Below are 15,213 nucleotides of genomic sequence, written 5' to 3' on the forward strand. Positions count from 1 at the left end.
TCCAAGAAGGAGATACAATAATTATAAATATATATGCACCCAACATAGGAGCACCTCAATACATAAGACAACAGCTATAAAAGAGGAAATTGACAGGAACACAATAATAGTGGGGGACTTTAACGCCTCACTTACACCAATGGACAGATGATCCAGACAGAAAATTAAAAAGGAAACTCAAGCTTTAAATGACACAATAGACCAGATTGATTTAATTGATATTTATAGGACATTCCATCCGAAAACAGGAGATTACACTTTCTTCTCAAGTGTGCATGGAACATCCTCCAGGATAAATCACATCTTGGGTCACAAATCAAGCCCCAGTAAATTTAAGAAAATTGAAATCATATCAAGCATCTTTTCTGACCACAACACTATAAGATTAGAAATCAATTACAGGGAAAAAAACGTAAAAAACACAAACACATGGAGGCTAAACAATACATTACTAAATAACCAAGAGATCGCTGAAGAAATCAAAGAGGAAATCAAAAAATACCTAGAGACAAATGACAATGAAAATACTATGATCCAAAACCTTGGGATGCAGCAAAAACAGTTCTAAGAGGGACGTTTATAGCAATACAAGCCTACCTCAATAAACAAGAAAAATCTCAAATAAACAATCTTACCTTACACCTAAAGGAACTAGAGAAAGAAGAAGAAACAAAACCCAAAGATAGTAGAAGGAAAGAAATCATAAAGATCAGAGCAGAAATAAATGAAATAGAGACAAAGAAAATAATAGCAAAGATCAATAAAACTAAAAGCTGGTTCTCTGAGAAGATAAACAGAATTGATAAACAATTAGACAGACTCATCAAGAAAAAGAGGGAGAGGACTCAAATCAATAAAATTAGAAATGAAAAAGGAGAAGTTACAACAGACACCGCAGAAATACAAAGCATCCTAAGAGACTACTACAGGCAACTCTATGCCAATAAAATGGACAACCTGGAAGAAATGGACAAATTCTGAGAAAGGTATAACCTTGCAAGACTGAACCAGGAACAAATAGAAAATATGAACAGACCAATCACAAGTAATGAAATTGAAACTGTGATTAAAAATCTTCCAACAGGGCTTCCCTGGTGGCGCAGTGGTTGAGAGTCCACCTGCCGATGCAGGGGATGCGGGTTTGTGCCCCGGTCCGGGAGGATCCCACAGGCCGCGGAGCGGCTGGGCCTGTGAGCCATGGCCGCTGAGCCTGTGCATCCGGAGCCTGTGCTCCGCAACGGGAGTCTACAACAGTGAGAGGCCCGCGTACTGCAAAAAAAAAAAAAATTCTTCCAACAAACAAAAGTCCAGGACCAGATGGCTTCACAGGCAAATTCTATCAAACATTTAGAGAAGAGTTAACACCCATCCTTCTCAAATCCTTCCAAAAACTTGCAGAAGAAGGAACACTCCCAAACTCATTCCATGAGGCCACCATCACCCTGATACCAAAACCAGACAAAGATACTACAAAAAAGAAAATTACAGACCAGTATCACTGATGAATATAGCTGCAAAAATCCTCAACAAAATACTAGCAAACAGAATCCAACAACACATTAAAAGGATCAGACACCATATTCAAGTGGGATTCATCCCAGGGATGCAAGGATTCTTCAATATATGCAAATCAATCAATGTGATACACCATAATAACAAATTGAAGAAGAAAACCCATATGATCATCTCAATAGATGCAGAAAAAGCTTTTGACAAAATTCAACACCCATTTATGATAAAAACTCTCCAGAAAGTGGGCGTAGAGGGAACCTACCTCAACATAATAAAGGCCATATACGACAAACCCACAGCAAACATCGTTCTCAATGGTGAAAAACTGAAAGCATTTCTTCTAAGATCTGGAACAAGACAAGGATGTCCACTCTCACCACTATTATTCAACATAGTTTTGGAAGTCCTAGCCACGGCAATCAGAGAAGAAAAAGAAATAAAAGGAATACAAATTGGAAAAGAAGAAGTAAAACTGTCACTGTTTGCAGATGACATGATACTATACATAGAGAATCCTAAAGATGCCACCAGAAAACTACTAGAGGTAATCAATGAATTTGGTAAAGTTGCAGGATACAAAATTAATGCACAGAAATCTCTTGCATTCCTATACACTAATGATGAAGAATCTGAAAGAGAAATTAAGGAAACACTCCCATTTACCATTGCAACAAAAAGAATAAAATACCTAGGAATAAACCTACCTTGGGAAACAAAAGACCTGTATGCAGAAAACTATGACACTGATGAAAGAAATTAAAGATGATACAAACAGATGGAGAGATATACTATGTTCTTGGATTGGAAGAGTCAATATTGTGAAAATGACTCTACCACCCAAAGCAATCTACAGATTCAATACAATCCCTATTAAATTACCAATGGCATTTTTTACAGAACTAGAACAAAAAATCTTAGAATTTGTATGGAGACACAAAAGACCTCGAATAGCTAAAGCAGTCTTCAGGGAAAAAAATGGAGCTGGAGGAATCAGACTCCCTGACTTGAGACTATACTACAAAGCTACAGTAATCAAGACAATATGCCACTGGTACAAAAACCGAAATACAGATCAATGGAACAGGATAGAAAGCCCAGAGATAAACCCACACACTTATGGTCAACTAATCTATGACAAAGGAGGCAAAAATATACAATGGAGAAAAGACAGTCTCTTCAATAAGTGGTGCTGGGAAAACTGGACAGCTCCATGTAAAAGAATGAAATTAGAACACTCCCTAACACCATACACAAAAATAAACTCAAAATGGATTAGAGACCTAAATGCAAGATCGGACACTGTAAAACTCTTAGAGGAAAACATAGGAAGAACAGTCTTTGACATAAATCACAGCGAGATCTTTTTTGATCCACCTCCTAGAGTAATGGAAATAAAAATAAACAAATGGGACCTAATGAAACTTAAAAGCTTTTGCAAAGCAAAGGAAACCACGAACAACATGAAAAGACAACCCTCAGAATGGGAGAAAATATTTGCAAACGAACCAACGGACAAAGGATTAATCTCCAAAATATATAAACAGCTCATGCAGCTCAATATGAAAAAAAACAAACAACCCAATCCAAAAATGGACAGAAGACCTAAATAGACATTTCTCCAAAGAAGACATACAGATGGCCAAGAAGCACGTGAAAAGCTGCTCAACATCACTAATTATTAGAGAAATGCAAATCAAAACTACAATGAGGTTATCACCTCACACCAGTTAGAATGGGCATCATCAGGAAATCTACAAACAACAAATGCTGGAGAGGGTGTGGAGAAAAGGGAACCCTCTTGCACTGTTGGTGGGAATGTAAATTGATACAGCCACTATGGAGAACAGTATGGAGGTTCCTTAAAAAACTAAAAGTAGAATTACCATATGACCCAGCAATCCCACTACTGGGCATATACCCAGAGAAAACCATATTTCAAAAAGACACATGCACTCCAGTGTTCATTGCAGCACTATTTACAATTACCAGGTCATGGAAGCAACCTAAATGCCCATCAAGAGATGAATGGATAAAGAAGATATGGTACCTATATACAATGGAATATTACTCAGCCATAAAAAGGAACAAAATTGGGTCATTTGTAGAGACGTGGATGAATCTAGAGACTGTCATACGGAGTGAAATGAGTCAGAAAGAGAAAAACAAATATCGTATATTAACACATATATGTGGAACCTAGAAAAATCGTACAGATGAACTGGTTTGCAGGGCAGAAATTGAGACATAGATGTAGAGAACAAACGTATGGTCACCAAGGGGGAAAGTGGCGTGTGTGTGTGTGTGTGTGTGTGTGTGTGTGTGTGATGAATTGGGAGATTGGGATTGACATATATACACTAATGTGTATAAAATGCATAACTAATAAGAACCTGCTGTATAAAAAAATAAATATAAAAAATTTTTAAAAATTTAAAAAGTTTATAACAGTTGCTACCACAAGTGCTAACTCAGTTCCAAAGGGTGTATCAGTCTGGTAAAGTGTAAAATTGGAGACTCACCAGGGAATGGGAGGGGGCTTACTATGGATTCAGGGTGAGTTCTGGTTGTGGGGTTATGCTGATGCACAGGGGGCTGGTCAGAGGAACAAATGGGGAATCCTTTGCCTCTCAGTTTCATGAAAGTCAGAGCTGGGGCCCAGGATAGTAACATGGTCTGTCAGTTATCCAGAATCCAAAGTCTCCTATTTCTGGGCATTACCATCAGCCCTTTAATCCCCACCTTGTAGACAGGCTCAGTGGTCTGTGAGCTACCATTTATGGAGCACTTGCTAAGTCCTTTACATAAATGACCTCATGGAACTTACCAGCAGCCCCATCAAGTTGAAGATTACAGTACAGTAATTACGACTTTGGATCTTGTAGCCAGGCTGCATAGGTTGGATTCCCAGTTCTCCTGTGTGACCTTGAGTAAGTTGCTTAACCTCTCTGTACCCCAGTTTTCTTCTCTGCAAAAGAGTGATAATAATAGTTCCTGCTTTTTCAGGGTGTTGTGAGGATTAAATGAGTAAGCACCTGCAAGCATTTAGAAAAGTGCATGGCACAATGGCAGCTGTTTTAATTAACCTTCATTTCACAGATGTGGACACTGAGGTGGGAAAGAGAGATCACTCACGTACCATACACAGCTCATGAAGCTGGGCCTCAAACTGGCTCTACACCATTTCACCACCACTGAGTGGAATTTCCCTCTATTCAGAAGACGCTAAGATACCCCCATCAAATGAAATATCCCCAAACTCACACACAGCCACCCCTCCCAGTTCCCTCCTTTGTGTTTTTTTTTGGACGCGAGGCGGGCCAGGGATGAAACCCGGGCCCCCTGCAGTGAAAGCACGGAGTCCTAACCGCTGGACCGCCAGGGAATTCCCTCCCTCCTTCAAAAACACCCACCTCTCCCACTCAGTTTGAGTGTCTCTTTTGGAGTGTTGAGATAAGATAACAGTTGAGCGGTTCCAGTGGAGTTTTCCTGGCGCTGAGGAGAGAGGGGAAACTGCTTCTCTTCCCCAGCTCTGGAAATGAAGGCAGCCGGTAAGAATTCTCAGGCTCCTAGAGTCAGGGCAGAGGAGACCTGCAGAAGAACCACACCCCCATCCTTACGCTTCAGGATGCTAATTGGAACACATTGAATTTTGAAACGAGCTCATTTGAGCGGCTGGGGAGAAACAGCTGAGGAGTGTGGGGTTCTAGACCTTGGGGGTCTCTCTAGTTCCCCGTGGAAGCTCTAGGGGTAGGGTCTCTATCTGTCAATCCCAGTCTTTGCCTGGCTTTGTCTGTCTTTTCCTAGTTTGGCCTCTCTGGCAGGGACACGGAGAAGTGGGGTGTCACTAGATGTCTTTGTCAGTCGGGCTGTGGTTCACTTTGCCAAACATCATCGCATCTCTGACTCTCTCTCTCTCTCTGCTTCTTTATTTTGACTCATCTATTTTTGTCTGCCCTCGGGTGTGGGTGTGTGTGTGTGTGTGTGGCGGGGAGGATGTTCTCGCCAGGGTTCTGATCCTGCTTTCAACCTCTCCCTCCAGACCCCAGGAACCTCCGCACCGTGCAGAGCCGGAGGCCGGGGCGCTCTGCGGGAGCAGCTTTGACCCTGGGGCAGGTGTGGGAGAAGGGGTCCGAGCCCGTGGCGCCCCCTCGCTCCCCTTCCAGCGTGCGCGGAGAGGGGGGCGGCCTAGGAGCACAGAGCGGGAGGCGGGGGCACTGCAGGCCCGGGGGCCCAGGTCTCCGCCTCCCTCCCGCCTTCCGGGCTGGCGCCCCTCGGCGGCAGCTCCTCCTACCGCGCCCCGCCTCCGGGTCCGCTCCTTCGGCGCTCTTGCCGCCGCAGCCGAGCACCGAGCAGCCTGGCTGCCGCGGCCGCCTCGCCACCAAACTTTCCCGGGAGCCGGCGCCGGTGAGTCGGAGCGGAGAGCGGGCAGGGCGCGGGCAGGGGCTGGAGCGCGGCCGCGGCTGCGGGGCGAGGCTGTGCGTGGCCGGGCTTGGGTCTGGGCATCCCCACGGAGCCGCAGAGCTCCCGAAGCCGCCGGCGTTGGGTGGGCGCGCTCCGGGGCCCTGGCGACTGTGGGCGGCGCGGGTAGGGTTCCGGAGCGCGGCTGGCTCCGCGGCACCCTGTCTGATACCCAGCTCTGGCCCCCGCCCCGACGCGCACACACCTGTGGCTTTGCCTGGGTTCGCCAGCGTGCGCGCCCCAGGCGTCTGCCTCTGGCTCCGACAGGAGGGGCGAGTCTCCGTTATTCCCAGAGCTGCCCTAGGCTCTGAGTTTGATGTTCCCCACAGTCCGAGCCCATCTCTTGAGTGCGTTGAATATGCCAGCCACTGGGTATCCGTGATCTCTTTCGGTTCTCCCTTTAACTTGATGAACCGGCATTATTATACCCATTTTACAGAGAAGGAAAGAGGCTCAGAGAGGGAAAGTTGTGACCAGGAGCACCACCGAGTCAAGGAGAGAGCCAGGATTTTGAACCTGACCTCTGGGTCAGGTCAGCCTGACCCACACCACTTAATCACATGCGGGCAAGCCCCAGGTTCAGCGTCACCAGGGGTCTGGTGTGGGAAGTGTGGAGACCACTGCCCACGCTCTCCTACAGCACGGCTGCAAACCCGGGGCGGACCACCACCGCCTCATTGTGCCTCGCAGAGGATCCTGTGGAAAGATGAGTGGCCCTTACTGTCAGGGAGTGGATTCTGGCGGCAGAAGCCCGTTGGGGCTGCCCTTTCAGGTGACAGGAGCCAAATTCCAGAAGCTACTCTCGATTTTTCTGGAAGGAGCCAAGGAAGTCAGGAGCTGAAGCGCAGCAGTTCTTCGCGGAAACTTCTTTCCTTCTCTGGGTGACTCTCCCCTCCCCCCCGCCCCCCAAAGAGACCCCACCCCAATCCCTTAATCTCTCTGAGGTGTCCGCTCCGCCTGGGAGCTGGTAATGTGAGATGCTCCAGGCAGGGTTGCTGTCCTCCAGCAGGGGGCTCCCGCCTCAGGCCTGGAGCCCGAAGATGAAGGAATGGTGCTGGGGCTAAGTACTTTGTGAACCAGGTCCCCCGGCCGGAAGGTACCTGGGGCACTCATTCCATGATGGGGGCTAGGTCCCTGTGACTGGAGCACAGATGGAGCGTGTCTCCAGAGCATGAAGGAGAGCAGGGCTGGGGATCTGATAGGGAGGTCTTGAATGCCCCAATCTTAGCTTTAATCTTGGAGTCAGGCAGGAACAGAGACTGGGAGAGAGAGAGAATGGACCCGTCAGAGTATCATTATGCGTTATGCCACTTAGTTTTCACAGCAGCCTTGCAGAGTGGGCACTATTATTACTAGGCTCATTGAACAGATTGTCTTTTGAGGCGCGCAGAGGTTAAATAACTTGCCTGGGGTTGCCCACGTGGTCCGTGGAGGAGTTGGGATTTGAACACAGGTTTTCCTTGACTCCTTCCAGATTGTCAGTGACACTCAGGCTGTAAATGGGACCTTAGGTCCCTTCTGCTTGTGATTGGCAGCAGCAAAGATGAAAATAGAGAGATGCCAGGCAACAGGGTCCCTGATGCCCGTGCACCGCTCTCCTCTCTCTGTGACAGGTGTCGTGTAGGAGGCCTGCTGCTGAGTGGTTATCACTCACAGGAATCCCTGACAGCCCCACATAAATTTCCTAATCTGACCCAGGGCTAGTTGGACCCTCACACGGAAGCCTGAGGCTGCCTGAGGCTACCCTGCTGTCTCAAGAGGTATTTCCCCTGATGGAGGCAAAGTCTGTAGGGAAGCCTGATACCATTTTCATGTGTGAGAGAGAATCCCTCCAGGATAGAGGGTGGAGATGGCTCTGCACTGCCTGAACATGATTTCAGAGCTGGGTGGAGGCAGGAGCTGCCTCCAAGCCCCTGCAGCCCAGAGGAGTTTGGACAGTGCTGGGCTGGGAGTGCTCCCCCCTTGGCTGGCTGTCCGAGGTAGGAAGAACTCGTACCTGATCTTCCTTTCCTCGGACTCTCTCAGAATTCCATGTTCCTGTTTGCGCTTTCCTTTTTACCATCCAGGATTGTGGTGGAAGCGGTGTGGCCTTTCTATAACAAAGAGGAGGGATGGCAAAGAGATCAAAAGTGTGGATTCTGGAGCTGGCTCGGATCCCAGAGCTGTCACTTATGGGCTCTGTGGCCTGGAGCAAGTTGCTACACCTCTCTGTTCCATTTTTAGGATGGGAGTATTCCTAGCACATTCCTCACTGGGTTGGTGAGAGAACTAATTGTGTTTATGCGCATAAAGCACCTAGATACAATACACTTCTATGAGGCAGTACATAAAAGTGCTATTTAGATGTTAGTTGTCACTGTTGTTACTGTTAAGGTCAAACAGGCCCCGCTTGGTAACCTGGCTCTGCCACCTGCGAGCTGCCTGCCCGATCTCCTTAAGACTCTTGCTTTTTCGTCTATAAAGTGCGAATAGTCTAGTGTTAGATGTAATGTAAGAAGTCTTAGTGTAGACTCAAGCTTTAAGTAGCCTAAAACCTCAAGTACCAGTGCAAACTTGTTTAAAACTTCTGGTGCTCTGCGAGGTACTCAGCAAACGCTGGGCATTACCATGATTACCACTGTTAACGGCAAACCTCACTCCTTCACACTGCACCTTGAACTTGATGCTCTGGCATGTTTCTGAGGGGCATGGATTTGGGACAGTTTTCTGGCTTGTGGGGCACGAGAAGGATTCTTCTTACCTTTCTGCCCAGGTTCTCTCTTCATGGTCATTTCTCAGGGACAAGTGTGGGCCTCTTGATGGTTGTGGGAAGGCAGAAGGTAGGTATGAAGTTCATTTCATAAGGTCTGCCCTGTCCTCACCAACGCAAGGACGTCAGCAGAACACGCCACCCCAGCTGCCTTTCAGATTGATATTTTGTGCACCTTCCAGGTGGAGAAGACATATCCAGAGTTCTGGGGGTTTTTCCCCCTTAAAGACAGAATGGTGTCGTAAAAAAAGCTCAGGATTAGAACCCCAGCCCTGGCCCTTTGAGCTGAGTGACCTTGAGCATCAATTTCCTCATCTGCAAAGTGGCCATTAATCATATCTTCTAGTTTCAGGTTTCTAGAAACCCTGTTTCTCAGGGTTAATGCCAGGGTGGAAAAGAAAAGGAATAAAACAGGTAGTGTAAATGGCAAAGAATTACAGGCAATTGTAAGTAATTCTCATTAGCATTCAGGCGGGGCATTAGCTGTAATTGCACCTGATCCAAGACGTTTTATCTGAAAGACGTACCTGGCAGAGGATCATTCAAGCCCAGTCACCTGCTGCTCTCCCTTTCACAGTGACGCTGAGCATTTCTGAATCTCGGGATGTGATTATACTAAAGCTCCTGTATCTTACTTATAAGTGACTCACTTCTGCCGTTAATGGTGGCAGAGGACTCAGGCGCACGCTCATGGGGAACAGTGCTGCTGATGCTGGGGGGAGGGGGGACAGGATGCCTCTCCTCTTTATGCGTTTGTCTTCCCTGCTGTAATTCTCCGGTGGTAATGCATGAGAATCACATGGGCCAGGATCGAAGCTGACAGCTCTCAATCTGTGCAGCAGCTTGGATGGCAAGACCCATTGAAACTTGTTGCTGCCAGCAGAGTGGATGTTAGAAACCATTACATCACAACAGAGAGGATGGAGCAGAGGAGGCTGAGGAAGGCACCTCGGGGAGTGGTTAAAAGCATGGATTCTCATGTCCAGCAGACCTGAGTTTGAATCTTGGTTCTGCCAGCTTGTTAGTTGTGGTATGATTTTTGTCTGTCTTCCCACCTCGACTATCAGTTCTAAAAGAGCAGGGACCATGGCCAACTTACTCACCAGGGTATTCACAACTCTTGGTACATAGAAGGGGCTCATGAATGTCGAATGAATGAATGAATATATGAGTGACAGGTTGCTTGTTTGAGCCTCACCTTTCTCATCTGTAAAATGGGGCTAACATAGCACCCGTCTTATAGGTTGCTGTGAGCACTGAATGAAAAAAATGTTGTATACAGAATAAGCACTCGACAGTGCCTTTGATGACAAGTTGATGAGCAAAAGCAAAGACACAGCTGGGCTAATCTGGGAGAGAGAGCTTTTTCCCTACCCTTAGACCAACAAGGGGCAAAAATGCTAGTCATAAGAATCCCTGTTTTTATACAACACTCTGCAAAGTGCTTTCTTTCTTTTCTTTTTTTTTTAGGTATAGTTGATTTACAATGTTTCAGGTGTACAGCATAGTGATTCAGTCAAATATATATATATATATATAAAACAGGTATTGAATATAGTTTCCTATTAGGTCCTTGTTCTTTATTTATTTTATATATAGTAGTGTGTTTCTGTTAATCCCAAATTCCAAATTAATCCCTCCTCTCCCCCCACAAAGTGCTTTATTATCTATTGACTTCTCACAACTAGACAGGAATGGCTATCCATGTTTTACAGGTGAGGAAACTGGGGTTCAGAGGGCTTGGTCAAACACACCAGAGTCACACATTTTAGAAGCAACAGGAGGTAGAATATAAGCCCGGGTTACTCTGTTCTGCCAGGTGTTCCTGCTGAGCTCTCTATTGCCCCTTGGGGGTGGAGGGTGCAGTATTTAGACTTCCATGAACATGGTATCTCTCTTCATTATTTAGGATACAGTTTAGGTCCAGTTTCCTAATGTCCCTTGGTGGTCTTGCACATCTTTTGTTAGATATATTCCTAGTTATTTGATATTTTATATGCTATTGTAAATGGTATATCTATATCTATCTACACATATATTTTTTAAAAAATTATGCTATGTTGGTTGCTTTTTTGGAGAAATATTTTGCACATCGATTTTGTATGCAGAAATCTTGCTAAACTTTCTAATTCAAAAAAATGTATTTGTAAATTATTTTGGAGATACTGTGTATACAATTATAGGAGGTGCAAATAAGTTTTGTTTCTTCCTTTCCAATCCTTTCTTCCCTTTGGGTTTTTTTCTCTCTCTCTCTCTCTCTCTCTTATGGAAGAGCTGTCTACATTTGACAGTTAGGTATAATGTTTATCTAGGGTTTTGGTAGATAATCTTGTGAGATCTTAGTTCCCTGCCCAGGGATTGAATCCAGGTCCCGGCAGTGAAAGCGCTGAGCCCTAGCCACTGGACGGTGAGCCCTAGCCGCTGGACGGTGAGCCCTAGCCGCTGGACGGCCAGGGAATTTCCCTGGCAGATAATCTTTACCAGATTAAAGAAGCTCCTTTCTATTCCCAGTTTGCCAAGTGTTTCTTTCCTTTTTAGTCATAAATGGAAGTAGATGTTTTTCCTGCTTCTGCTCAGATGGTCGTGATTTTTCTTTTTCAATCTGTTAACATGGTGAACTACCTTGATTTTTGCATTTCTGGAATAAACCCAACTTGGGTTGTCCTGTTGCATCTCTTTTGCTGGGCTATTTCTCATCACCTTTTTGCTGAGGACTTTAACATCATGAGTTCATGAGTGAGATTCACTGGCAATTTTCCTGTTTGGTGTTTACTTGTCAGACTTTGGTTTCACTGTTATGCTGGCCTCATAAAACAAGGTGGGCTGTGTTCCCATTTCCTTGGTTCTCTAGAAGAGATTATGTAAGCTGGGTGGTGTTCTTGTTGAGAGTTTGGTAGAATGGACCAATAGGATCCCCAGTGGGTGGAAGCTAAGTGCAGGGTGGGGAGGACAGCTGGTTTCAGCTCAGTCCAAGGCAGAACTTTCCAACAGGGAGAGGCTCAGGCTGCCTCAGGGGGAAGTGGGCAGGGTCTGTGAACCCAGGTGTCCTGAGTGCTGTGGGGAGAGCCCGCCTTGGGCTCTGGGTAGGGTCCTTCCAGCCAAGGATCCCAGATGAAGGAAGTTCAGCCCAGGGTGAAAGTCTGGTACCCATCTCCTCCTGTTTCTAAAATTGCTGCGTCTGCAGACAGTGTATGCTGTGAATTACTACTCTCCGGTGCCCGCGATGAAGGGACTTGACTCCATCCATGCACACGTCCTCTTTCCCCCTCTGTGATATCAGTTTGCCTGAAGTCACCAGATTATGACCTGGGGCCACACCCCTCCAGCCATTTCCCTCTGACCCCCAGGGTGGCTAGATTTGGGCAAGTTTCTCGGCTAAATCATTCCTCAATCCTCTTTTACTAAAACATGAGGCCCTGTGCTAATTTGGATCATCTCTCTCTTTTTTTTTTTTTTTACATCTTTATTGGAGTATAATTGCTTTACAATGGTGTGTTGGTTTCTGCTTTATCAAACGTAAGGTAGCTAGCTAGCGGGAAGCAGCCGCATAGCACAGGGAGTCAGCTCGGTGGATCATCTCTCTTAATCCCCATAACAAGGCCATGAGGTAGCTACTCTTACCTCCATTATTCAGACTAGGGAGACAAGGTTTCTAGTTGTGAATTGTTTTAATAGTTTCATCTTTCACAGTAAATTACCACTGTCTAACCTGTCTGGGTTTGGGTGTGAGATGAAGGTCTCACTCAGTTCTCTTTTCACGTATTTCTCTAGTTGTCCCCATCCCATCTGCTGGCTCGCTCTTCCTTTCCTCGCCTCTGCCGCCTGCGTCAGATCCTCAATTGCTCTGCATCTTCAGAGGCAGAGCTGCAGCGCCGTACAACTCCAGGGAGCACCATTCACACGGTTTTCTATTTCAGGGTTTGCAGCCTGGACACCCACTCCTCAGCAACGGGTCTCCTTCCCAGCTGTTCAGGTGTTGAACTTTCTGCTGATTCGGGCGGCCAAGCATCAGACAGGGTCATGGCAGGACCAGGGCAGACGCTGGCTGGGCGCCAGGCAGGTGGAGGAGAGCAGTGCAGGTCTGTGCCATGCTGCTCGGAGGATTCTCTGCGGAGAATAAAAGTTAACAGCTCCCAAAGGCATCTGCTTTCCCCTTCTTTTTCTCTCTTTTTTTTCTTTCTTTCAAACTTTCTAGTCAGTTCTCACTCGGTTTATTCTTTTAGAAGGACTTCATTTATTTACTAGATGGCTTTTCTCTGTTCCTGGAGAGAATCATCACTAAATAAACCCATCCTGCTGGCCCTTTCCCCCAGTGCAAGTGAAGCCCAGTTCCATCGCCATTGCACACATGTGATCCCGAGTGTCTGCCAGTGTGACTGTTGATGCTGGCCCCCAGTGGAAGCCTGTTTTCTTTCCTTGGTCCGAAGCATCTAACTGTTCTTATGGCACGTCCACCCTGAGGGGCCCCTGATAGAGCTAGTTTCCGCCTCCCTGGAGGATGATGGTCTAGCTTTTCCAAGAGCCTGTCGAGGGCTTCCCACAGCAAATTTGGGGGAAACCATGAATTCTGCATTTAAATCAGACCTTCTGAAAACAAGTTCATGTCAGGTAGAAAGAGACAAAGAGACAAAATGTAATCGTACCTATAAATTCAATTGTGTAAATGATACTTGTAAATTCAGTTTACGGCAAAGAGCAAAGGTTCCAGGGCCAGACGACGTAGGTTTGGCTCTTGGCTCCCCCACTTTGCAGTGTGTCTCAGGCAGGCCATCCACCCTATCTTTGCCTTGATTCCGTCGATTAGAAAGTGGGGTTAGTGACTGTATTAACTTACAGGATTGTTATGAGTATTAAATGAGTCATGAGGTTTGAAAGAATTAATATTTGAAAAGCACTGACAGCAGAACCTGGCAACTCGTAGGTGTTTATTAAACAAACCGATGAATAAATAACTATCTTACATGGATTTCTTTTCCCCCAAGAAATTGGGGGTCATTTTGTCAGGTTTCAAAATAAATCCCAGTGGATTTAAAATTTTTGAAACTGTTTTAATCCTATATATTAATTTGTGACCCACCTTGTGTGATGAGTGTTTTTGTGTAAAGATGTTTTCTCAGATTAAACTGGAGCCTTTGTGAGGGTGTGCCGCATGCTACTTTGTTGAAGACCTCCGAGGTTAAGATTCTTTTTAAAAGTTCTAGAACCTACAGGCAAGTGAGTTTGGTGGCAATGGTTGGGGTTTCAGAGTTTTGACCTGGTGCCATAAATAGTTACCTTTTTGGCCTCGGAGGAAGCATTTTAACCTCCCTGGCCTCAGTTTCCACATCTGTAAAAGGGGAATCCTAATATTAATAATAGTACCACCACTGACAGCGTTATTGAGAGCCCCTTCCCCCAGGTCTTGCAATGGCTGGCACCTTCCCATCACTGAGGACTCAGATGTTCCCTCCTTGGAGAGCCCTTCCCCGACTACCCCGTTTTGACCCCTGCCCAATCCAGTCCCTGTCTGTTGATTTTCTTCGTCACTGCTACCAGATCGCCAGTACAGAAGTGGAGGGGTGTCATCTGCCTGGTTGACAGCTATACCTGCAGTGCCTTCGTTAATAGCACCTCGCACCTAGTAGGTGTGTAATGAAAACTTACTGGATGAAGGAAGTGAGTTCACAGCTAGATCCTGAAAGACAAGGGCGTGCCCTGATCATGCAAATGGCAGTAAAGACCACCAAGTTGGTGAAGATACCAGCACTTCGTAGCGTTCGAGTACCTGAAAATGCTTTTTAGGCATCTCAAAAGTAGTAAGTAACACTGAGCAAAGATGAGTTATTTTCACGGTTGTATCAGGAGCTCAGTAAGTATTTGTCAGTCATTTATTGATTGGTTCTCACAGCACCGAGCACCGGGCTTGATGAGGGAGGCCCTGAGAATCTCCATTAACAAGGTAGGAACAGCGGACAGGGTCTTCTCCCGCTGCTCAGTCCTGTTGGGGGGCGGGAGGGGCCAGTAAATAGCACTCCTCTGCCCGGCCTGAGTTCTGCACCAGCTGAGTATTAAGACAAAAAGCAAGGTAGCCGGAGAACAAAACGTCACCGTTATTGCTGATCCGAGTGACACTGGAGCGTGTGGGCTGGCGAATGCTGAAGGCTAGAATCGGATGGGTTTCCCGTCTGCCCCAGGGGTGGGCAGGGCTGGGTCCCTGCAGAGCCTAGGTCTTTCTCCTGGGCTCCGTCGGCTGACTGAGAGCCCAGTCGGATGCAGGCTCCCAGCAGGCAGGCTGGCTCCTAAGAGCAGCCCAGAAGAGCCTGAGTATGACTTGCCTATTTCATCTCTCAAACTCTCTTATAAATACGTGGCACCGTGCACGGGCCCCGGAGAGTGAATGAGGAGTGGGAGAGAGGCCAGGGTCTGAAGCTAGAGGAGCTCCCACTCCATGGAAGGAAACAAGAGGCAGGAAACAGGCAAGAAGCCCTGTAGCTGGGGAAGTGAGGTCAAGAGAG

General features: G+C 46.5%; 1 protein-coding gene across 3 annotated transcripts in view; it reads left to right on the forward strand.

Moving 5' to 3' along the window:
• The first annotated feature begins 5,593 nt into the window (after window positions 1–5,593).
• HRH1 (histamine receptor H1) overlaps window positions 5,594–15,213 on the forward strand; it is an 83,509-nt gene continuing 73,889 nt past the window's right edge. For 2 of the 3 annotated variants that reach the window (XM_067755481.1, XM_067755479.1), the window contains exon 1: window positions 5,594–5,916. The gene's annotated coding sequence lies outside the window, so the exon portion shown is untranslated. Of the gene's footprint in view, window positions 5,917–6,409; window positions 6,852–15,213 lie in introns of all 3 variants that reach the window. The other variant, XM_067755480.1, reaches the window with a different exon arrangement.

This window comes from Pseudorca crassidens, chromosome 10 (genome assembly GCF_039906515.1).
Source record: "Pseudorca crassidens isolate mPseCra1 chromosome 10, mPseCra1.hap1, whole genome shotgun sequence".
Lineage (NCBI taxonomy): Eukaryota > Metazoa > Chordata > Mammalia > Artiodactyla > Delphinidae > Pseudorca > Pseudorca crassidens.